At 40.9% G+C, this 24042-nt stretch overlaps 1 protein-coding gene across 9 annotated transcripts in view; it reads left to right on the top strand.

Moving 5' to 3' along the window:
- LOC136837386 (uncharacterized) overlaps nt 1-24042 on the top strand; it is a 618148-nt gene that overhangs the window by 560519 nt on the left and 33587 nt on the right. For 3 of the 9 annotated variants that reach the window (XR_010852683.1, XR_010852684.1, XM_067102147.1), the window contains exon 1: nt 19532-19667. The exons of 2 other annotated variants lie outside the window; for them this stretch is intronic. The gene's annotated coding sequence lies outside the window, so the exon portion shown is untranslated. Of the gene's footprint in view, nt 1-19409; nt 19668-19821; nt 19852-20066; nt 20180-24042 lie in introns of those variants that run through there. 4 more of the 9 variants (XM_067102146.1, XM_067102145.1, XM_067102151.1 and 1 more) reach the window with 4 other exon arrangements.

The following is a 24042-nucleotide window of genomic DNA, read 5'->3' as shown; positions in this document are numbered from 1 at the left end:
GTTGCTCTGATAAGATGCTTATTCCTTTCTAATTTAAATAAAGAACATTAATTTCATTAAGTGTTTGCCATACATTTTGGTTCCAAAAAATCACTCTCGGTAAGTGTTTTTTTTTTTTTTTTTTTTTTTTTTTGAGCTGACGGTAAATGTCACGGAAGCTTCTGATCGACCTATGCGCTTCCGTCAGTCACGATTGGCTTCAGTGATATCAGCAGCTGATGTGCGCTGTCAGCTTAAGAAAAAAAAAAACAGACTATACATCCTTCCACTAAAGTATATTCAAAAACTATGAATTAGTCCATTTCACTTACTGAAATGAACCGTTCTGTTACTCTTGAAAATTATGAACTATACTGTTTTGTCGTTCGACTGCAGTAATCGCAGTGAAACACCTCCACTCTGCTGGAAACACTTTAATATTTATCTTTTATTTCCGGATGATAAAATTCTCCCCTAAAAGCTGATCTTATATATTTTCATTGAACTCGGCTCGAAGCATCAAGACTTACAAAATCTTACATTCTGGACATAACAGTTATGTACAATTTTCCTGAAAACCGGGTATTCTTTGTTCAGCTACCCAGTTGAAAATTACTTCAATACGCATTACACTACATCTTTAACTAGCAAGCGTATCAAAGCCCATACAGCAGCGCAGGGAAGTTATGTATATAAATAAATATACATACATATATATACATACATATATAAATATGTGTGTGTGTGCAATTGTAATAACCACATGGCCTCTTAACTTCACGAATTCTTCGCGCTTTCTTGGATACGCTTGTGACTATAAAGCCTGAAGATCCAGGTGCAAGAAATATGAAGAAATTATGATGTCCGGTAGCGGGAAACGAACCCGCGTCCTATGACCTTCATACTTCTTGCACTTGGATCCTAAGGCTTTGTAGTGACAGGCTTATCCAAAAAAGCGCGAAGATTTCGAGAAGAGGACATTGTGGCTATTACAATTACATATGCATCTGGTAAAAAGTGACCAGTAGATTCTACACACACACACACATATATATATATATATATATATATATATATATATATATATATATCACACACATATTATATATATATATATATATATATATATATATATATATATATATATATATATATATATATATATATATATATATATATATATATATATATATATATATATATATTTTATATATATGTATTTTTTTATATTTATATTTATTTTACATTTATACAGTTTCCCTTAAATGGAGGTGACTAGGTCTTACTCATTCTCAGCGGCTGTTTCGGAACTGAAAGTTGTTAGCCCAAATGCCCAAATGACCCTTATCCCAGACTGCAGACCATCACAGTCAACTAACACTCAGTATCAAAATATTGAGCAAGTCAGCTGAGGCACTGTGGAATTGAGCTGAACGTGCCCATACTACTACAAATATATACTTATGTACTTATGGCAATATTATTTAGGAATGACTCACTCCCCGGTGTTTTACTAACTTGAAAGAAAAAGAAAAGAGTACCACTAGAAAAAGAAAAAAAAAGAAAAGGGAACCATTGGAAAACATCAGAGAAAAAGAAAAGATAACCACTAGAAAATATCAAAGGAAAAGAAAAGAGAGCCATTGGAAAATATCAAAGAAAAAAGAAAAGAGAACCATTGGAAAACATCAAGAAAAAAAGAAAGAGTACCACTGGAAAAATAAAAGAAAAAAAGAAAGGGGAACCATTGGAAAACATCAAAGAAAAAGAAAAGATAACCACTAGAAAATACCAAAGAAAAAAGAAAAGAGAGCCAGTGGAAAACATCAAAAAAAAGAAAATAGAACAATTGAAAAACATCAATAAAAAAGAAAAGAGAACCATTGGAAATCACCAAGAAAAAAGAAAAGAGAACCATTGGAAAACATCAAGAAAAAAGAAAAGAGAATCATTGGAAATCATCAAGGAAAAAAGAAAAGAGAACCATTGGGAAACATCAAGGAAAAAAGAAAAGAGAACCATTGGAAAACAATCAGAGAAAAAAAGAAAAGAGAACCATTTGGAAACATCAAAGAAAAAAGAAAAGAGAATCAGTGGGAAACATAAAGAAAACAGAGAAGAGAACCATTGGAAATTATCAATTAAAAAAGCAAAGAGAACCATTGTGCTACTTACAACCGGGAGGCGGTGGCTTCTGGTAACAGACCCTAGAATTCAGTTGGCAGTTCTGCTTGCAAGTGTATGGCGGTTTCATCACTGGGAATGCATAGAAGCTGCAGGCTAGGGTTGATGAATCGAAGCAAAATAGACGGCATGGAATCAGGCTACGATGGAGATAAGAAAAAAACTGAGGTTAATTAGAAGGAATATGAACTGGAGAAGTTATTTTCATTGTGTTTTTGTTATTTAACTGATAAAGGTTTCTTGGTGCTAAATTTTATGCGAGGTTGACTTAGCTGGCAGTTTAATTGGATAAAAAAGCTAGAAGGGTGAAAAGGAAAGTGGCTTTTAACCCCAAGGGAAGTGGTGGAGACACTTCTTTAAATGTTATGAAATTATTCTAAATTAATCCATGAAAGCATACGTTACTGTTACTAGCTTCCTTTCATGGATTAGTTTAGAAGCTATTAACAGTAACATATGCTTTCATGGATTAGTTTAGATGCTAGTAACAGTAACAAATGCTTCCATGGATTAGTTTAGAAGCTAGTGACAGTAGCATATGCTTTCATGGATTAGTTTAGAAGCTAGTAACAGTAACATATGCTTTCATGGATTAGTTTAGAAGCTATTAACAGTAACATATGCTTTCATGGATTAGTTTAGAAGCTATTAACAGTAACATATGCTTTCATGGATTACTTTAGAAGCTAGTAACGGTACCATATGCTGTCATGGATTAGTTTAGAAGCTAGTAACAGCAACATGTGCTATCATGGATTAGTTTAGAAGCTAGTAACAGTAACATATGCTTTCATGGATTAGTTTAGAAGCTAGTGACAGTAACATATGCTATCATGAATTAGTTTAGAAGCTAGTAACAGTAACATATGCTATCTTGAATTAGTTGAAGCTATTAACAGTAACATATGCTTTCATGGATTAGTTTAGAAGCTAGTAACAGTAACATATGCTATCATGGATTAGTTTAGAAGCTATTAACAGTAACATATATATTACTTTCAGTAACGGTACCATATGCTGTCATGGATTAGTTTAGAAGCTAGTAACAGTAACATATGCTATCATGGATTAGTTTAGAAGCTAGTAACAGTAACATATGCTTTCATGGATTAGTTTAGAAGCTAGTAACAGTAACATATGCTATCATGAATTAGTTTAGAAGCTAGTAACAGTAACATATGCTATCATGAATTAGTTTAGAAGCTATTAACAGTAACATATGCTTTCATGGATTAGTTTAGAAGCTAGTAACAGTAACATATGCTTTCATGGATTAGTTTAGAAGCTATTAACAGTAACATATGCTATCATGGATTAGTTTAGAAACCAGTAACAGAAACGTCTGCTTTCATGAATTAGTTTAGTCCCGTTGGCTGTAAAATATGACATGGATTAGTTATCTGTAAACAGTAACATATCTTTATGGATTAATGAAAATAAGTGTTCATTGTTATGATTACGAAATAGAAAAACAGTACCAAATTGTCATGGACCATTCTTCAAATAAATAAGATCATGGATTATTTTACAAAGAAACAGTAACATAGCCATGAAGAACAAGTTTGGTTTGCTAACTCTGACTTGCATTTCTGGTTACTTTTCAGTATTTGTTTCAGTACCCTTTAACTTTATTGACTTGGATAAACCTTTGCTATCCTTCTTACCGTCCCTTATTGGAATTATTTAATAGTCCTGAATTCCATTGTTTAAATGAGTTAATAGTTCTTAATTCAGAAATAAAATTGCTCTTTTCATCTATTCAAAAAATTAAGGAGAAAGAACTAAACAGTCAAGCTTTAATGGATTAGTTTATCTTTGGATTAACTAAATTGTCGTTGTCGTTGTAATTGTTTGAAGACAGAGTCGAAATGAAAAAAGTTTTCATTGTTATGATTGAAAGATACACAGAGGAGATTAATTTCAGATTGACAGGCGCCTTTCATGCACGACGGTTACCTGGATGCTGCGATGCTGCAGATAATGACATCTCTGACCGTCTTCACATAAAGAGCTGGAAACATTGGGAAGTCCACTGGTGCCACTCGGGACCACTCAGGTGGAACACTTTCGCCGTAGTGAAAGTGTCCCACCAAGAGGCAAAGCAGTGCCTGCGTAATCATCCTTCTGTGTTCCTTAAAGAAAAATTGGAAGTGTTAAGGAAAATGCTCATATAAGTCCCTATTAGAGATAAAGTGGAAAAATAAAGTACATTTATTTTATAAACAAAGACAGTTATTTTACAAATAATAAAAACTATGCTGTTACTGATTTTCATCTTGGGTAATTTTCTATGCCAGACTGTTTCAGCTGGACCCTGTGATATTTGATAAATTATAAAAAAAGAAAATAAATAAACTTTCTTCCTTAAGTATGGGGGTAGCTGGCTTAGCAAACTGTAGTTTACTTTAGAATTTGTATTTCTCATCACGTGGCAGTCGAGTTAATCAGCTGTATTCAGTTCAGACTTGAGAAAACATTATGAATTGAAAAATAAATCCTCTGAGACAAAAATAACTTCGTGGACCAAAAAGTCACTGATCATGGTCCCGTTCATCTTCAATCGAAGGTATTCTAAATTTCCGGTTAAATGTTTTCAACACTCTCCTGTCGTTTCATCAAGTCACAGTGAACTCCGAACTTAATATATTGTTACTCAACGTCGTCATGTTTATGAAACTCACATCTCAAATTGGTTTTCCACATGTGTTTGTCCGCGGCGATTGTTATCATATTTACTTTGCGTTCCGATATTTACCATAATCCATTAGTTTCCCGTGGGGTGGGTAGCGCCATAAGTGCATCCCATGCGGTGCACTGTAGGCATACATAAGCTTCTTCGCAGCGTTCCCTCGGCCACTTGTTGCAACCCCTTTCTTTCTTTTTGCTGTACCTCCATTCACATTCGTTCTTCCATCTTACTTTCCATCCTCTTCTAACAATTGTTTCATAGTGCAACTGCGGGGTTTTCCTCCTGTTACACCTTTGAAACCTTTTATTCTCAATTTCCTTTCACCGCTGAATGATCTCATAGGTACCAGCGCTTGGCCTTAAGTGCTTTCCTTCGTAATTTTTTTGACAACAAATTCATTCGTCCTTTTTTTTTCACTAATCTGCTTGTATGTTCTTTGTATTTAGCATGAAAACCTCAAAATCTGGATTTACTTTTTTCGGCTATACAATAAAATTCATCACAGTAATAGTTTTGTGGTCTGTGAAAGCAAATGTTATCAGTGTGCACCTTCAAAATCAAGTTCACTACATCTGGATCACGAAATACTACTCCTGGTTGTCATTTATTCGCACATCCGTCAACTAAAAAACCACAAGATGTGCTACAATCATTTCAACTTCGGAAAAGATCACGAACTAGCCATATTTTGCTCCCCCAGAATGACCCGGTTGGAGTGCATAAGTATTTATATTGATGTAATATGGAAATTTTAAGGCTAATAGAAGATTGACCTCTCCTGGTAATTTAGGAGTAATATTAGACAATAATTTTGTTCAAATAAACCGCACGCCGTTTCCCTTACACGCGTTTGGAATATTCATGTTTCAGTCACAAATTGTCTGAAGCACATTTACAATGACGATCGATCAGTCGTGTTCACAATTTCATTTTAACCAAAATTTACCCGCCAGAAATTGAAACTGAAAGGTGCGAAAATTTATGAAGCAAATTTATTCGAATTTATCAGCATCACCAAGGCTGGACTTTGCATTTGCATCAGGCCCCGACTGTAGCCATATCTTCTCGAAAGTTTTACTGCAATAGCTGCGCATTATCTTTGGCAGCTTCTAACGACGCCGAAAGACCAATGAATCGCATCAGTCACAACTTTCATCTTTCCCAACACAACAATTTCCACTAAAGTTGTAACAGTTACACCTACTACGGCTGTGTTTTTATTTCAGCCTATCAAAACAACTGCAGGATTTATACTCTGAATAAAGTCGACAAAAACGGCTATTATTTATACTGTAAATTGTGCGTCCGTGATACCAAGTACGCAGTAGTTACATCTGCAGAAGGGTTTCGTTTCGTAACGTTATATTCTTAAGGACGCAGAAGAATGCATAATCAGTGGAAAATTTAACCAACGTGCCATTCCATAGGTTAAACGTAATGGTCAGTTATGGTTTACCTTTGTTTGAACTAACTAGTTATAATGAGTCCAACAGTCACAGTTATACTTCCAATAAAGCTGAAATTTATTCATGGAAGAAACTATATATATATATATATATATATATATATATATATATATATATATATATATATATATATATATATATATATATATATATATATATAATAGACTTCATTCTTGTGTGAAGTGTAATTTATATTTTGATATGTATTGGTAAAGGATAACAATTATGTAATAGATTTTTCCCGTCCTGGAACATATTTCTCTCTTAATGAGATTTCTGGAAATTTACATAAAGATGATTCATTTTGCTCTGGATTTTCCGATAAGAAAACTATCACCCGCAATGAATTTGTGTAAATATCTAAAGCCACCCTCCGATGATAATAGATTCATTTTCCGAACTGATTCATGAACTAATGTTCCATTTACTTTTTTCTATATTTGGTAAAAGACGGATCAACCTTCTGTCTCCCTCTCTCTCTCAGCCTTAATTAATTTTCTATCCCTACTCTACACGGCAAGTTATGTCGCATAGTGACGAGCACTTAGAACCGTCTTGGAAATGGGGGACAAATATATTATCTTACCGTTACTTGTAGTTTCGTCACTGTAGCGCTTCTTGTCCGTCCTGCTGGCCTGAGTTCTTTCTCCAGAATGAAAATTTGACGGTCTGCTCGAATCGTATTGGTTTCCGTCGACTGGTTTTGTAATTGTAACGCTTTGACCCATGATATTCTTTCATTCTTCCGCCAACTATTTCTTGACGAAAACTACAGTATAACTGTCATTTTTATTCGTTTTGCCGAACGTTTATGATTGGTGCAGCAAGAGCGGCAAAATGGTCTTGAAACAATTTGCTATTCAGGCAGCTAGCGTTTGACTGGATAATAAGCGCATATCACGGGAGCAGGTGACTTTGTCTGGTCGTGAAGAGTGGTTGATTCAGCGATGCATACGGTATGTTTTAAAAAGAACTCTAGCTGGACATGATTTTCCTTGAACTATTAATTTGCCTGTCAAAGGCGTCATTTTTTTTTCTTTTTTGCAGACATTTATTTTCAATGTTTAGTTTTTGTTTGTTTGATTTACTGGAAAGTGATGGGGAAAGAATTTTTTTTTGAGCTCGTCAAATTAACAGCAAGGGCCTCGTGACAAAATAAATTCACACACAAAAATATTTAAATACATAGATGCTTTGGGTAAAAAGTAAGGCAAATAACCCGAAAGATCAGACCTGTTTTAGCTCGACCTTATGCTTAATTGACAGATGCAGGTATTATTTTGTCAGGATAAGCTTCAAGATTTTACACCAATACATCTACACACAGGAGAATAATATTTTCATTTTTTAATTTGTGAAATAAGTATGGGAGTTTTTATAACTAGAGAGGTAATCAGTATTAAGAAAAATATTAAATAAATGAACAGGAATTTGAACCTTATTGCGAAAATTGAAGACTTTAACATAATTAAAAGATTGCCTGTTTTGATAAGCAGTTAAAATGCAATCAAGATCAATTGTCAGAGTGACAATTCTTAGAGCAGGTGACGTAAGAGGAAAAATTTATTTTTTAATAAACATTGTTTAGAGCTACTCGAAAACGCGTATCCTGCTGTATACAACTTATTTTAGCCCCTAGAAATATTCATGAATCAGAGAATTCAACATTTCTTGTTGATATAACTAAAGGGATAAACATTCAACCTCGGGCTAACTTTTGGAAGAGACAAAAAATGCTTTACATGCTGAATTACTTTTTGTTGATATTCAAATTGCGTTAAATGTTTATATCCAAGTGTAAGCTCAGTTTCAGATCTCTCTCTCTCTCTCTCTCTCTCTCTCTCTCTCTCTCTCTCTCTCTCTCTCTCTCTCTCTCTCTCTCTCACGTGCATACATAAGGCCTTTTTATACCCAATTCGTTTTAGAAGGCCAACTGGCTTATCGCTATTTTTCGAAAAAGCTTGTAGCTTTTCTAAATTTCTCTGCACCAACTACGAAATACGTTTCCAAATCATATGATGACAAATCACTAGCTGGAATGTTTGCCAAAAGATTTTTCCACTGATGTTTTGTTGCAAACTGTCTGAACTCCAGTCAACAGCGCTTCACACCATCCGGAGCTCATTCTCTAATTACCATTTTATTTATTTGTTTATTTGTATGTTTATTTGTTTGTTTGTTAACTCTTTTTGCACGCAACGAATCTTTGTCAACAGTCAGGTCATTGGCCTTTGGGCTTGTTCCAGAGAAAAGTATAGACCCTGTAGGTAGCTAACGATAAAATGAACACATTATTTAGCTTTGATGTAGGATAAGTGAACTTGCACATTGTACTGAATTGACCGTTTCAGCATAGCCTTGTATTCGATTTGATAGTGTTGGTAATTTTTTTCTTTTTTTATATAAAGTCATGTATGGCAAAATTGTCTTCAATAGGTTTACTGTATATGTTGTATTTGTCTTCCTTTGTAAGCTTGTTTGCTAGTGTGTAAATGCTTAATAAATATATGTATGTATACATCTATACATAGGCTATATAATGGGTGGATGAAACATCTGTCATTAGGAATCAGAGCATATTTTTGATACATACCTTCTCCTCATGGCAAATCAATACTGTAAACCCTTACCCAGTAATGCATTGCGTCCAAGAATTCAGACGATGTGGAGTGAAGATATCAGCATTTAGCAAAATAAATGGTTCTTGCTTTCAAAAGATTTTCGTGATTTTTTTTGTCATTTTTTGCACTGATGTGGCATATAATGTTGCTTAAGCATTATTTATTTTTACTTTATATTGTGTTTCTGTTGTGATTATTTGCGACTTAACGTATGTATGTAGAATAGAACAGTGTACATACTTTCCAGTGACAGAAGGCTGTCCATCTCTTCATGACGATCACAAAGTGATTGTAATTTTGTGTCCTTATTTTGGGGCACATGGAAAATGTAGTACATACATTGTGCTTGCTGTAGCAAACAACTTTTAAATTCTGATTTAATTGAAAACACACGGATTCTTGTCATTGCTTTATTATTCACCTTAGAAAATAATATTTAGTATACGGTGCTATTTCCGATCCATTGCAATCTAAGTAGCAAAAATGCAAATGTTTAGTAACAAAAGTGAGACAAACAGAGAGAAGGAGAGAGAGATTAAAGAAAAATTAAAGAAAATAATGAAATTGATCTGATAAAAACTAAAATAGTTCGAGGTTGCATTCAAATAGAAGAGAAATTTATAGAGAGAGATTACAGAAAAATGAAAGGAAATGATAAAAACCGAAGTAGTATCAGGTTGCGTCAAAATAGAGAGAGAGGGAGAAAGATCAAAGAAAAATTAGAGGAAATAATAAAATTTATCTGATAAAAACTGAAATAGAGGGAGAGAGAGAGACTATAGAAAAATTGAAGGAAATGATAAAATTCATCTGATAAAAACTGAAATAGGTCCAAATTGCATTAAATTAGAGAGAGAGAGAGAGAGAGAAGGATATGATAAAATTCATCTGATAAAAAATAATATAGTTACAGATTGCATCAAAGTAGAGAGAGAGAGAGAGAGAGAGAGAGAGAGAGAGAGAGGGCGACGTTCTTGACATCGAGTGAAAAGACTAAACGAAGAGCATCAAAGGCTTTCGGGGGAATGTTTCCGATAAATGGAGAAAGAAGAGAAAGGGAATGTTTGGGGCTCCACCAGACCTTCAGGAGACTACTCTGTCGCTTCCTTGAGCGTTAGAGCAGTCTCCTGAAAGAGGGAAATTATTGCGCCTCTTGAGAGAATTGTTTCTTGGGTACCCAATGAACTATACAAGACACCGGAACAGCATCTCTCATTAGTACTAGGCTTTAACATTAGGGTAAGCACAATAGGACCTATATATATATATATATATATATATATATATATATATATATATATATATATATATATATATATATATATATATATATATTGAAGCACCAGAAGAAATTGGTCAACGAAGTGGAGCCAGTATATCTTGTAAGGCAAATAAGAAATCAGCCAAGTTTGCCACAATAATTTGGGGAGGGAAGTCAGGATGGATTAAGAAATTAAATTATAAAATACCCAGCAGGAAAACTTTGGTAAAGAAACAGGCTCTTTCCTGTTATTCCACCAAGGAACATTTGCTTTCATGTCAGCCTGTCCTACACACTTTCGAAAAAACGGGAAAGTGAACAAAAAAAGAGGAAAAATGCCTGTTTGTTCCCTCTAGCAAGGGAACTCAAAGCCAAGACCATGGAAGACCATGGTATAATGGCTAGGGCACAATCCAAGGTTGGATAACAAGGGGTTATGACGATCTGCTGAAGTAACAGAAACTTTGAAAGAAAATATTTAGATTTCAATCATGTGGAACAATAACGGATAGTTAACACGATAAGCAACGAAACTGTAAAATTCATCAGCTATAGAAATAATCCTTGACATTTCTGGATAACATGTTTGTCGCAAGCAGGAAACTCCAAATAAAACTGCAATTATCAGTTGTCTTAGTCCTGGAATATTGTAGATATCTACCCTTAAAACCAATTCTGACAAGTCAGCAGGGCTGTCAGTTGATGAAGGGTAAATTAAAAGAATATACATCAACACCAGTTAAAAACGACCCAGTAATCGTCGTACAAGAATACAAAGAAGTAATTCAGATGACCTGAAAAGAAAGAAAAGAAAAAAGTAGATCATCTCTTACTGCTAGCGAGGAAGAATGGGAACGTACTGAAAGTCGAGAGATGTGACTTTGTAACAGGAAGAAATACGGAACAATAATGATCCCAAAATTATTTATCAACGTCAAATCCTAGAGTTACACCAGTGAAAAAAAAAACTTGAAAGAAGTAGAAAATGCCCAACTCAGAATCTTCAGAAGTATGTTAAAACAAACCAATATGAACACTTTTTGGTGGTTAATCGAAGACTGGAATATGGCCCATGCCTAGAACAATGTGGGAATATGTTAGATCTATGTACTGTAATGCGCTCAGAGGAGAAAAGGTTTGTGCAGGAAATTACAGAGTAAAATCCTGGACAAAAAACACTGAAGCAGAATGTATTATTACAATGCACATATGAAAGTCAGTGTACGTATGTATAAATGAAATGTGTGTAAATATATATATGAAATGTATATAAGAAATGGTAAGTTCTCAAGTGATTTAACAACGTTACTGAGATGATAAAAGCACGTGGAAGATTCGAGAGGAAAGAAATTCAGTTTGAATTCTTAGAAGAAATCGACAAGAACAGTATGCAGTTCGTATATGTCATACTTAGTATGGTGGATCTGAAGGCTAACTAAATCTGTCCACTCGACCCAGTACCCCTAATTAAATTATAATGTTAACACGTGACTCAGTTTCAACAGTTCCTTTTACTTTGTTGCTCTCAGAAAGTGTCGTGTCTCTGGCTTTGACAACCAGTATTTTCCAGATTATAATCGACAATTATAGTTGCTTGAATTGTAAATCTTGTTCTTTTAGGGTTCCTTAAGGTATGTTCCATCCTTTATTTCTGCATGTGAAAAAAACCACACCACTCTCCTTGTATAAGTATGGGAGTTTTGACACCAATTTTACATCAAATTTGTGTACTTTAAAATATTAAGCCACAAATACCCCTCAGATACCAAATTCACACTGTCTCAGTAATAACACACCCAAAGGGAGTTATTTATAAGCGTACCTACCTACCCTAGCCAGGTTTCGAACAAGGGTCTTTTTTGGGGCTCAAATAATGACAGTGACTTGATGCACTCAGCCATGAAAAGAAGTAAAAACTGATGTGGTCTCTTGTTTTCGGGTCCTGGTTGTTGCTCAATATTCAAACATAAAAATACCATGAAGAAAATTAGTGACAAAACGTCTTTCATGCCTATTATATTTAATCACGTTACAAACTTAGCACAGTAGTCGGCTATCATGTTGGAGACAGTTTAATTTCGATTCCGAGTGTAGTAAAAGCTGTGTACCCATTTTAGTTTTCTGTAAAATAAAACTGTTGAGATGGCTTTGTCTGTCTGTCCGCACTTTTCCTGTCTGCCCTCAGATCTTAAAAACTAATGAGGCTAGAGGACTGCAAATTTTTGTGTTGATCATACACCCTCCAATCATCATACATACCAAATTGCAGCCCTCTAGCCTCAGTTGTTTTTATCTTATTTAAGGTTAAAGTTAGCTATGATCGTGCTTCTGGCAACGCTATAGGGCAGGCCACCACCTGACCGTGGCTGAAAGTTTCATGGCCCAAGACCACCGAAAGATAGATCTATTTTCAGTGGCTTTGATTATACGCTGTACAGAAAACTTTATTGCACCGAGGAAACTTCAGTTCATTTTTTACTTGTTTATGATTTACGCTTACAACGTACTGTATGACTTCCGACTTCGCCTACTCGCCATAGAAATCTCTTGTAGACCATAGAACTTCCGATGACAGTGCAATATCATCATCATCCGTGGACAAAATAAAAAACAATGTGAGTTGGGGTCCATAGCCCGCTTCAACAGGGTGGAATGTGGGGGCGGCAGTGTTGCCAGAGATGGGGATTTATCCCTATTTTTAGGAATTTTGGGTTGTTATTGGGGATTTAATGTCTATTGAGACCCAAATCTGGGGATAATTTGTCCGTATAGCTTGAGTATCTTAATTTAAGCCTAAAAAAGAAAAATTTGATTATAAAATTTTGGAATCATATCAGAAAAATGAAAACAGATAATGATAGATATGCGTTTCCTGATTGAACCAATTTTGTATTCTCCATATTAAGCCTGTAAAGTCACCACATCGGCGCCAGGATAGTGTTTCGGCAGCGCCATTAATTAAGTCTCCGCTGAGCTTGTTTTCTTTGGTGACTTCCCATTTTCTTCAAGCTCAATTAGTCACGCCTAAAACGTGCCAGGTCACGCATTTTTATCATTTTTACTTTATGGTATTTATACGAATGTCACACATTGTGTATCACATGTTTCTTCATTCACAGGCATCAAGACTGTATCCATATTGTAGCTCTGTATGTTTTGTATTGTAATTTGTACTCATTCACTGCATATTATTGTTTATTGTTTCGACCTCAGGTCACAGTCAATTCCATTGTCTCGCGGTTCGGCGTCAGTCGGCCGTCGCAATATAAGCTGCCTGGATCTGTAATAAAGTAGCAGTAACTTTTACCTGCTCGTTTCTTTGACATCTTACAGTGGTGACCCCGGAGTATCCCGGAGCCATTAGCGGACTCACACGGCGACTCAGTCTTGGCTCCAGGATTTCTCCAAAACGCTCTTAGCAGCCTAAACATGGCGCTGTAACCAGCGTTTGAGCGTGCTGACTCGTCGGCGCACCCCACCAGCGCCACTAGCGGAACCACACGCGCACGAAAGTGCGTGACTGACGCGAGTACCCCACTCCAGTAAAGGGGTCAGGAGCGAGCATGGACGCGGATATCCTCCTTCATGCAGTTAAACGCGGACCTCGCGGACTCGGAGGTTTACCTACCTCCCATCACAGCCGCGCCGCCCCGCATCGAGGCCCTCCCGCAACTCCACACCAGCGCCCGAACACACGACGGCCGGGCAACACAATCGCGGGCCGCCCTCACCGTAAAGCTGCCGCCCGTTTACGCAGGGGAACCCATCGATGTGGCTGCACAGGGTGGAGAGCCACTTCAGAATCGCGACCTCACGGACGAAATCCTACAGGCCGACACAGTGCTCAACGCCCTTCCGGAGGACGTGTACAGAAAACTCATCTCGCGAGTACCAAACACACACCCTCACATACAGCACCACAAAAAGTTCCTCCTCGAAGCTTGCTCCTGCCCATCGCCGAGCGGGCCGCCCGTGCTATCGACCTTGCCATAAATCCACGCCACGACCTCAATTCAAGAGACGCTTGGGGCATGGTCGTAGATCTCCTGTCAATACCAGACTTGGGTGGCACAAACAAGCGGCAGGAGATAAGCTTCACACGGAAATCTACCTTCGCCAACTCCTCCCGGAGGTACGCAACCAGATCGCTCACCCCTACACCATGCCTGTCGAGGACCTCATAGAGACGGCGCAACACCTCACAGACTCCGTCCAAGGCTTCACAGCGGCTAAAACCGGCCACACAGCCGGTCAGCTCCGTCCAGCCTGAAGAGGACGAGAGCAGCCCGTCAACGCTATCGCCAACAGACGCCCACCGAACCACAGCAGATGGAAGTCCCCAGGCTTCTGTCGCTACCACAAGTGGTTCGGAAAGGACGCCCGAAACTGCCTGCCGCCCTGCTCGTTCAACCGCTCAAAAACGGGGTGGCGGCGGCCAGCAGGACAGGCCGCCATGGCAGCCGAAGAACCCAGGGCCTCAAAAACAGTAGGTTTTTACGTCCGCGACACCGTCTCGGCAGGATGATGCTGGTCGACACAGGAGCCTTTTAAATCGGTCTTCCCAGCATCCAGAGAGGACCGCAACCAGACACCAGACCCGGCCGCTTTCCTGACGGCCGCCAACGGAACCCCATCCTCTCCCACGGCACCAGGCTCCTGTCGATCTCCATCCTTGGCCAGAGTTACTCCTGGGACTTCATCGTCGCGGACGAGGAACCCCACTCCTGGGGCCGATTTTCTGGCGCACTTCGGCCTGCTAGTCGACGTGGGGCGCGAACGCCTCGAGCACCGACTCCTGCCGGTCTCTCCCGTTAACGGCGGGACCCAGACCCACCATCAGCGCCGTCGCCCCACCAGTATGCACACCTACTGTCGGAGTTCCCTGAGGTATTTAAGCCCGAGCCGCTAAGTCCCGGGGCCCCAGCCAAGCACGGCATATACCACCATATAGTGACTAAAGGGCCCCCGACACATGCGAAGTTCCGCAGGCTTCCCCTCAGCGCCTTCAGGAGGCGAAAAAGCATTCGGGAGATGGAACAGATGGGCATCTGCAGGAAAGCCTCCAGTCCATGGGCCTCCCCTCCACATGGTGCAGAAACCGGACGGCTCCTGGAGACCCTGCGGCGACTACAGGCGACTCAACATTGCAACAGAGCCCGACCACTACCCTCTACCCAACATGCAAGACCTCACGGCCTCCTTTCACGGGGCCAAAATATTCACTAAATTGACCTTCTTAAATCTTATTTCCAGGTACCTGTTGCGCCAGAGGACATACCAAAGACAGCCATCATCACGCCCTTCGGGTCCCATGTGTTCGCCTTCTCCACCTTCGGGCTGAGGAACGCCGGGCCACCTTCCAGCGGCTCATGGACAGCATCCTGAGGACCTAAAATTCTGCGTCTGCTACGCCGGCGACATTCTCATATTTTCCAGGTCTCACAGCGAACACCAGAGACACATCAAAGCAGTCCTCCAGCGCCTCCAAGAGAACGGCCTCGTCGTCCGTTTCGACAAGTGTACCTTCGGCGTCCAGAAAGCAGAATTCCTGGGTCACGAGGTGTCTCCGACAGGCGTCCGCCCTCTTACATCGAAAGTGGCAGCCGTAGCAAGTTCCCGACACCCACCTCCATCAAGGCCGTCCAGGAGTTCCTTGGGATGGTAAACTTCTACAGGCGGTTCATCCCCGGGATCGCAAGACACCACGCCCCCTGACGGAAGTCCTAAAAGGTCAACCGAAGTCCCTGTCTTGGGGACCCAGCCAGCAGCAGGCCTTTTCCCTGACGAAGGCCGCCCTCACCAAGGCAACCGCCTTGGCACACCAGGATCCCAAGGCTCCCTCCAGCTGACGACAGACGCCAGTAACGTTGCCTGCGGTGCTGTTCTGGAGCAAATCATCAACGGCGCCCCAGCCCATCGCCTTCTTCAGCAAGAAGTTCAGTCCCGCAGAGACCCGCTACAGCACCTTCGACAGGGAACTCTGCGCGATGTACCGCGCAGTTCGGCACTTCAAGTTCCTCCTGGAGGGGACGCCCTTCACAATCTTCACAGACCACCAGCCACTGGTTCACGCTTCACGAAGCAGGGGGACGATGGTCTTCCAGACAGCAGCGCCACCTCTCAGCCATAGCCGAATTTACCTGTTCCGTCAGGTACCTCCCCGGCAAGAAAAATCCCGTGAGCAGACGCCTCTCCAGAGTCGAGTTGAACGCAGTGCAGCTTGGTGTAGATTACCAGGACCTTGCCAGAGAACAGGCCGCTGACCCAGAAACCCCAGCATACCGCACCGCCATCACATCCTCAAGTGGTGGGACATGACCCTCGCCCCGGAGGCCCCAGCCTGCTCTGTGACATCAGCACAGGCCAGCCCTGCCCTTGGTTCCAGCCTCACGCGCGCCAGGTATTCGACATAATTCACGGCCTCTCACCCCTCCGGCAGGACCACGCCAAACTGCTTTCAAAAAAGTTCGTCTGGCACGGGTGCAAAAGGACGCCACAGCCTGGGCAAAACAGTGCCTGCAGTGCCAGACCAGTAAAGTGGGTCGTCACACGCAGTCGGGGGTAGGCGAGTTCCCACAGCCAGGGCGCCGCCGGCCACATCCACATCGACGTCGTCGGGCCCCTTCCCCATCAGGCGGATCCAGATACCTCCTGACGGTGGTAGACCGTTCTACGAGGTGGCCCGGCCACACCCATGCAAGAAGCCACCGCCAGCGAGTGCGCTGAGGCCCTGCTCTCCAGTTGGGTTAGCCGCCTGGCGCCCCGGACCACATCACAACCGACAGGGGCCCCGCTTTCCTCTCCGAGTTGTGGTCTGCCCTGGCTCAACTGCTGGGAACCACGCACCACACCACCACAGCGTACAACCCAGCGGCCAACGGCCTGGTCGAACGATTCCACAGGTCCCTATAGTCATCCCTCATGGCCTGCTGCACCGCCGAGGACTGGAAACATCAGCTGCCGTGGGTCCTCCCTCGGGTTGAGGACCGCCCCAGAGCCGACGGCACCCCATCCGCAGCTGAACAAACCTATGGGGAACCCTCGTGGTGCCGGGAGAGCTCGTGACGGATGAACGCCACTCCCCATCACTGCAGAGGCTCCGCGACGTGGCGGCAAGTTAAGCCCCTTGCAGGCGCTCATACATCGACAAAGCAACCACCTTCATGCCGCCACAGCTGTCATCCGCCACCCACGTCTTCGTCAGAGTCGACGCCGTCCGTCCACCACTAACTAAGCCCTACAGGGGACCCTCCGCGTGCTGGAGCGGAACAGCAAGGCGTTCCAGCTGGCACTCCCAGGCAAGAACGACTGGGTTTCCATAGACCGGCTAAAGCCCGCCTTCCTGTCGGAGAGTCCCGGCAGCGACGCAGCACCCCTTCCGCCCAACCGCACTCCAGCACGCCTCACCCCGCAGGCGCGCCGCCCCAGGAAGGACCGCCCAACCAGCAGCCTCACAGGCGGAGGCCCCTCCGTTATCTTCAAGGAGCCGCGGCACCCTTCAGCGTCCCAGCAGATACAGGGATTAGTCAGACGCGTCCCTCGTCTTGGGGGGGGAGTATTTGTAAAGTCACCACATCGGCGCCAGGATAGTGTTTCGGCGGCGCCATTAATTAAGTCTCCGCTGAGCTTGTTTTCTTTGGTGACTTCCATTTTCTTCAAGCTCAATTAGTCACGCCTAAAACGTGCCAGGTCACGCATTTTTGTCATTTTTACTTTATGGTATTTATACGAATGTCACACATTGTGTATCACATGTTTCTTCATTCACAGGCATCAAGACTGTATCCATATTGTAGCTCTGTATGTTTTGTATTGTAATTTGTACTCGTTCACTGCATATTATTGTTTATTGTTTCGACCTCAGGTCACAGTCAATTCCATTGTCTCTCGCGGCCCGGCGTCAGTCGGCCGCAATATAAGCTGCCTGGATCTGTAATAAAGTAGCAGTAACTTTTACCTGCTCGTTTCTTTGACACCTTACAAGCCTCCCTCATTCAAGCACTACAGCAGAAAGAATATTTTATGCTGTAAATGTAATGAAAACAAAACAAAGGCACAGGTTGTCAACGCAAACTTTATGTGGCTTACTTCATTCCAAGAGATATTTAAAAGACAACACTTGCTTTAATTTTCCAGTTGGTAGGATAATGATTAATAAAATAAATTCCAGTCTCTATGTTGATAGGGAGGATGATTCTGATTAAAGAACATATTTTCATACTGTTACCAATTTTCATATTCATTGCTGAGTTATTGTAACTTACGAAGGCAAAATGCCAGTCTTTATTTTGTATCTTAAAAGAATCGTGTTAATTTGCAAGCTTTTTCTAATCAAATGAATGGTTTTTTTTATGAAAATGCCAGTTCTGTTTTAGTTTTTCCCAATATTGTAAATCTTGAGAGTATTAAGTCAATTATGAAAAATAATTAATGTAGGATTTTGCTTCATTTAAAAAAAATGTGTGTGTGTGTGTGTGTCAAAATGGGGATAAATGAAAAAAAATATCCCCATTTTAAGGGATATTTCGTCTTGGGGTCTTTCGCAAGCACACCAAGTGCTGAATCTGAACTAGAATAGGTACATCAGAGACCGTATGTGTTTTTACTTCTCTTGATGGTTGAATGCATCAAGTAACTGTCACTATATTTCAACCCAAAAAGACTTATGTTCGAATCCTGGCTTGGGTAGGTGCATTTTATGAATAATTCCCATTGGGTGTATTGTTCCAGGGATGGAGTGAATCTGGTATTAGAATAGTATTCGTGGCCTAATATTTGAAAGTATACAACTTTTATGTGAAAATGGTGACAAAACTGTCAGACATATACCCTACAAGGAGAGTGGTGTGATGTTTACAGAGGTTTTTTTTCGCAAACGTAAAAGATACACCGTGCCATAAGAACCTTGAAAAAACAAGATATACAAATCAAGTAATGATAGTTGTAGATTCTGACAGTAAGAAGACATTTGCAAATTAAGAGCCGGGTAAAAGGAACTTGAAAATTAATCATGTATTAATCATTATAAGTTAATTAGGGATAATGTGTCGAGTGGCAGATTTAAAGGGTCCGATAGTGGTTTAAATGATGTTTTCTGAATAGAAAAGTGTAACACTTTTATTTGGAGACAAAGAGACAAGACAAAAACAGAGAATCAGCGATGTACTCTTGACCATTAATCAACCTAGGCGACAATAATAAGTAAAAAAAATCTTCAAAACCTGGAAAAAATATGCAAGAACTGAAAAAATTATGAAGGAGGCATTATGCTCCTAGGCTAGTTCGTAGCAAATCTACAATGATGAATGTCATCACTGTCAATATTCGTCGAACAGATTGTGGAAGAAGAAGTGGTAACCACCTGTCACAAGTTGTCAGCAGAAAGACCGCCGAGGTTGAATAGTTCGCCTGTACAAGTGTTGACTCTCTTCGTGATCTTTAACCAGCGTAGGTCCATCAGTAGAAATGTAAGAGAAACGAATATTACAATTGTCGTCGATTAACTAACATGTGCCAACGTGACATTTATGGTATTTAAATGTTACAGTTGCAAGAGGACGTCCGCAAGACGTACCTTACGCTAAGGTCTGAAGGCTAAACAGGGCTGACGACCACATTTTCATTGTTAGCGTAGCCAAATTTTAACCGAAGGTGTGCCAAGTTAATTTTAGGTGATAACCTTGCTTATGGTGTTAATGTTTACAGGGTAAAACTGAAGATTACTACCGCGTTCTTCTGGTTTTGCTAACTACCAGTTAACGTGCAAAATGGTCTTTGTTAGTGTTAATGTTTACAGTCACTGGATAGGCTATGATTTTCCTTTCTTTCTGAGTGTTTGGAACGATTCTGGGATAGTTTGCAGAACGACAGGAACTAAGTCCATTGTTTCTGATGTTTAGTGTTACTTGGGGTAGAGGTCCAGGCGGGGCAAAGCCCCCTGGCCAGGTCAGAGCACAGCACCCTAAGTGAGGTTAGGAAGGTAAGGTCTCGTTAGGTCAGGGCCTGGCATTCTAGGAAAGGTTAGGTTTGTCTACGTTTGCGGAACCTGCCCAGTTCTGAGTAGCCTAGTTCTAGCCTATCAGAAATTGGTTGTTTAGAGACAGTCTGGGCTAACCCCCACCCTCACTCCTAGACAACAGCATTTGCAACCCCTGTGATTTACTATGCTTAGTGAAATAGAACCTGAACCCCATAGAACCTGACCTTGAGTCCCATAAATCATTCCTACAAGAATACAGACCTTTTCCTTTAATAAGGATACCTTCAGAAAAAATGTGTATGGGTGTTGGAGCGTAGTAACAGGGCTGTTAACTAGTGACAGACAAATTTTCTGTTGCAGTTGTTTTGCGGTGCAGACATGCTATATCTTGGCATGGTGTTGGATCTTCTTGAGTAGTCTATTTACTTGGGACATTGACAAACTTGACTCGAATGTGGATTATGCTTGTGATTAGATTGACAGTGCTTGAGTATTCTCCCAGAAGAATGATTATGAAGATGTTCTTGGTACAAAGAATAGTGTGCTAGATTTATGTCACCCATGACAGTCAGTCTCTATTCCTTGTGCACTGGTTGCACATGAGTGTATGCTGTCTTTCAATCCTGTTGATTGTCTCTCTTTGCAATGTGCCCAGTGCAGAAATTACAGGTTGAGGAGGAAGGAATGGTAGTATGTGACCTTCTCTAGAGGAGCAGGTGGTGTTTGGTCTCTGAACTTCCTGCTTTCTGCCTCCTCAGTCATCAGACCATTTAGATGGGGGTGTGGCATTGGAAGTTTGCTCCTGTAGAGAAGATCACATACTATCATTCCATCCTCCTCAACTTGTACTTTTTCCATTTGGCAAGTAACCAAGAGAAACAACCAACGTGGTTGAAAGACTGCATTTACTCCTGACCTTCGCAACAAGTATACAGAAGATAGTTGATCGTCATAGGTGACATAATTCTAGCACACACTCATTTGTGCCTGGAACATTATCATACTCATTCTAATAGGAGAAGAATGCTCAAACACCATCAGTCTAATCACAATAAGTATAATCCGCATGCAAGTCAAAGTTGTCAACCTCTGTTGGGACCAACACTGGGAGGAGCTGTTGGTTAACCACTTAGTTCATGACTGACTTTCAGCAAGACTTGCAAAGAAGGTGTAGATTTGTTCCCTCGTTCTTAGCCATTCTACAAAGGCTACCCTTGTGCGAAGTTGCAATTCTTCTGTATCACATGTGAGTGTGCAACCTAGACTTCTCAGGTGCTTCTGAGAGGTGAAGAGAGGATTTTGATGAAGGTTTGGGTGTGTGTTTTCAGTATACTCCTCCACACCAGCTGTCTTATCTTCCTTATCCTGGACCAGAGGGTGCTCATTCCCACGTTTCAGCTCTGGCTTCTTGATCATACACTCTTCTTTGCATATCTCAGATATTATGGAAGCAATTGGGTCCACCCTTTGGTCTAATTTAATGCCATATGAGTATTGTACTTTCTTTTGAGGTAACATACATACAGCAGGAAAGCAAGACACAAACTAACCTTAATACACAAAATGTTGAAAGTGAAAGTGTCCTCATAGTAACAACAGTGAATTTAAAACTAAACAACCATTATTAACTAAATAGCATAACTAGCATAAACAAGCAAATAGAATCCAATGGAATCCTTCCACCCTTGAGAGTCTGCCCTGGGATTCTTTGTAATCTTTTTAACCTCAGTTGCTTGTTCACTGCCCTTGCTTGTGCTTTGTGTGTGCACTACTTGTGTCCATAAGTTATATGTGCACTACCTGTGCCCATACACTGCATACACATTTGCAATGTCAGTATTTGGGTTTCTGTCAGTGCTTGTGCGTGCACTACCTGTGCCCTAAGCTAAAAAGCCTGGATACAGAGCATGCTTGTGCTGGCTGGTGCAATCTCTGTACATGTACATGCATTATCATGAGCAGCTGCATTTTTTCTTCTTAGGATATCTTTGTGTGTTGAATGGTCTCATTTCAGAGTAAAGGTGTTTCAAGTATGTTCCTACATGAGTGTATGTGTTTTGGATATTCATTGGATTTCAATTTCCAGTCCAAATTGTGGTCAGAGGATTTTCATGGGCATGCTGTGTATATAGACAAGTATCTTGTAATAATATTAATCATATCTACACATTAGTATGGATTGATGTCAACACGATTGGTATGTTGTACTGTAAGCAAAAATCTATTGTGGTCTTCACTAGCCAGGTCCAGTACTGTTCCCTGTAGGGAGCCAGTGGTACAGGATTGATCAGTTTTCTGTTCTGTTCCTCAGGCCATTGAATGTTTTCTGTTGTGATTAGGGGTTTTTCTGGTTGATTTTCCAGTGGATAATTCTCCTATAATATCTCCGTTCAACTAGTACTGGGAAAGGAACTTTGCACATGGCAGCAATCCTTTTGGGTGTGTTATAGGTGTTTTTGCATGCCAATACAGTGTCGATAAAGTAGGCTGACTGTGTGGTGTCACACTCAGCCTTCATCCAATGTTTCATGTGCCCAATATTGGTTCCCAGTATCATTGATGCCCAAAGTCTTGGTGTCTAGCACTTAGTAGCCTTTCACAGCCTTATTGTGCTGTTGTCAAATCTGGCAGTGCCATTTTGGAAACTGAATTGACTACTGCCAGCACAGCATTCGTAGCAACCGGTCACTGTTTCGACTCACTGTTGAGCATGGCCTCATGTACTTGAGGAATCTTTGCACTTCCCTTTCAGATTTCCATTTCTTCAAGGGCAGAGTATCATGGGTCAGATTCTGATCTTAAACTCAAGAATTGAGGCACCTTCTTGATTGCTTTTCATCCCCTGAAGAGTCATAGTGGTTCCTGAGTTAGGCATTTAAATATCAGGTTTATGTATGTAACTTACCCAGTAATTACTTAGCTAAGAGTTTCTACTCGAACAGCAGTTAGAATTCTGAATTCCACGGTACCGATTCTTTTGTTTTGTGTAGGTGACTATGCCCTGCCCACTTTCGGGGTACAAAAGAGGAACAACATCGCCAACAGGACAATTTGTTTCTGCCACTTGTAATGTCAACACCTGGTGTGGTTACAGCAGTTTAGTCTTTTGGATTCGTAATTTTCTTCCGTGTATTTTTGTAGCCTTTTTGGCATTTTTTCATATTGACTTTCACAATTTTGACTTTTTCACTAATTAGGATATGTCCAACACTAGTAGTTCTAGTTTCTGGTATTGCAGTAAAGGCTGCAATACCTGGATGACAAAATTGACCTACAATTCTCACACCTTGTGTTCTGGTTGTAGAGGACAAGTTTGCTCTAGTAGTTTGACGTGTGACGAATGCAGGGATTGGGGAGAACAAAAATGGAAGACTTTAAATTCTCATTTAACTAAGTTAGAAAGAGATAGGAAGAGGAAAGCAGCCACTAAGCCAGTGGGAAATTAGCTAGTCAGCCTTTGACTCGTAGGTGGGATAAGGCTGACATATCTGTTAATTCTCAATCTGTTAACCCTTCCCCACCTGCATTAATTAATTCCCCTAAAACACCTACTCCTTCTCCTGGGTCCATCACTTCTGAACCCGATCGCTTCGCCAGCCTTGAGAATAAGTTTGAGGAATGTTTAAATCTGGTAGTGAGTACAGTGGCCCAGTTAGGGTCATCAGCACGTGTCCTGATGGACAAGTTTGAAAACAATGCTAAAGGTGAAGTGTCAGTGGAGGAGGCAGCTGTTCGTCCCGCTGATTCTCCTAGGCGTCAGTCCCTGCCATACTCCCTGCCACCTGGGAGGAGGCATACCGGTAGCCCAAGGGAGGTCAGTGGGGTCTGCCCATAGGCAGTCGTCCCCTCAGTCCAGCCTGTTG

Source organism: Macrobrachium rosenbergii, chromosome 59 (genome assembly GCF_040412425.1).
Source record: "Macrobrachium rosenbergii isolate ZJJX-2024 chromosome 59, ASM4041242v1, whole genome shotgun sequence".
NCBI classification, from domain to species: domain Eukaryota; kingdom Metazoa; phylum Arthropoda; class Malacostraca; order Decapoda; family Palaemonidae; genus Macrobrachium; species Macrobrachium rosenbergii.
The sequence above is the reverse complement of the archived record's forward strand: the minus strand, read 5'-3'. Positions and strand labels throughout refer to the sequence as shown.